Here is a 1,990-nt window from a genome sequence, read left to right as displayed (position 1 = left end):
ATGCCTCAGCAAGAGGGGATATCCTGGTGATCGGGAAACCCCTCAGGGCAACCCAGATACGGTAGACCAGTCAGGGTAGCATGAAAGTGTAACCCCAGCCCAGACGTTCAGGAAATTTTTGCAGTGACGCACCGGGGGCCTGATGATCACGGAGGCTCCAGCAGAAGCCTGTGTTATGGCTGCATGATCCAGGAAGCATGAAGCCGAAAACCGACTTACTTACCGTCTGGACATATATCGACAAGTGAAATAAGCACTGCGCAAGCCGAGCACTCGGTTTCTGAACCCAGCAGAGGGGGTGCCCATCGAGGACCTACCCTAGAAAGGGACAGACCGGGGGCCTGATGATCACGGAGGCTCCAGCAGAAGCCTGTGTTATGGCTGCATGATCCAGGAAGCATGAAGCCGAAAACCGACTTACTTACCGTCTGGACATATATCGACAAGTGAAATAAGCACTGCGCAAGTCGAGCACTCGGTTTCTGAACCCAGCAGAGGGGGTGCCCATCGAGGACCTACCCTAGAAAGGGACAGAAACACACAGGTCCCGGGAAACACTGCAAATAAACTAGCAGAAGGGTTATACACACAACCACCAGTCTCATTAGATACACATATACAGTGGGTACGGAAAGTATTCAGACCCCCTTAAATTTTTCACTCTTTGTTATATTGCAGCCATTTGCTAAAATCATTTTAAGTTAATTTTTTTTCCTCATTAATGTACACACAGCACCCCATATTGACAGAAAAACACAGAATTGTTGACATTTTTGCAGATTTATTAAAAAAGAAAAACTGAAATATCACATGGTCCTAAGTATTCAGACCCTTTGCTCAGTATTTAGTAGAAGCACCCTTTTGATCTAATACAGCCATGAGTCTTTTTGGGAAAGAGGCAACAAGTTTTTCACACCTGGATTTGAGGATCATCTGCCACTCCTCCTTGCAGATCCTCTCCAGTTCGGTCAGGTTGGATGGTAAACTTGGTTGGACAGCCATTTTTAGGTCTCTCCAGAGATGCTCAATTGGGTTTAAGTCAGGGCTCTGGCTGGACTATTCAAGAACAGTCACAGAGTTGTTGTGAAGCCACTCCTTCGTTATTTTAGCTGTGTGCGTAGGGTCATTGTCTTGTTGGAAGGTAAACCTTCGGCCCAGTCTGAGGTCCTGAGCACCCTGGAGAAGGTTTTCGTCCAGGATATCCCTGTACTTGGCCACATTCATCTTTCCCTCGATTGCAACCAGTCATCCTGTCCCTGCAGCTGAAAAACACCCCCACAGCATGATGCTGCCACCACCATGCTTCACTGTTGGGACTGTATTGGACAGGTGATGAGCAGTGCCTGGTTTTCTCCACACATACCGCTTAGAATTAAGGCCAAAAAGTTATATCTTGGCCTCATCCGACCAGAGAATCTTATTTCTCACCATCTCACAACTCCATGCGGGCTTTCATGTGTCTTGCACTGAGGAGAGGCTTCCATCGGGCCACTCTGCCATAAAGCCCCGACTGGTGGAGGGCTGCAGTGATGGTTGACTTTCTACAACTTTCTCCCATCTCCCGACTGCATCTCTGGAGCTCAGCCACAGTGATCTTTGGGTTCTTCTTTACCTCTCTCACCAAGGCTCTTCCCCCCCGATAGCTCAGTTTGGCCGGACGGCCAGCTCTAGGAAGGGTTCTGATCGTCCCAAACGTCTTCCATTTAAGGAATGGAGGCCACTGTGCTCTTGGGAACCTTAAGTGCAGCAGAAATTTTTTTGTAACCTTGGCCAGATCTGTGCCTTGCCACAATTCTGTCTCTGAGCTCTTCAGGCAGTTCCTTTGACCTCATGATTCTCATTTGCTCTGACATGCACTGTGAGCAGTAAGGTCTTATATAGACAGGTGTGTGGCTTTCCAAATCAAGTCCAATCAGTATAATCAAACACAGCTAGACTCAAATGAAGGTGTAGAACCATCTCAAGGATGATCAGAAGAAATAGACAGCAC

General features: G+C 47.8%; 1 long non-coding RNA gene across 1 annotated transcript in view; it reads right to left on the bottom strand.

The window, feature by feature from the left end:
- LOC107582017 (uncharacterized) overlaps positions 1-1,990 on the bottom strand; it is a 20,070-nt gene that overhangs the window by 1,731 nt on the left and 16,349 nt on the right. The window lies entirely within an intron of this gene.

Source organism: Sinocyclocheilus grahami, unplaced genomic scaffold (genome assembly GCF_001515645.1).
Source record: "Sinocyclocheilus grahami isolate Dianchi unplaced genomic scaffold, SAMN03320097.WGS_v1.1 scaffold3.1, whole genome shotgun sequence".
Classification (NCBI taxonomy): Eukaryota; Metazoa; Chordata; class Actinopteri; order Cypriniformes; family Cyprinidae; genus Sinocyclocheilus; species Sinocyclocheilus grahami.
The sequence above is the reverse complement of the archived record's forward strand: the minus strand, read 5'-3'. Positions and strand labels throughout refer to the sequence as shown.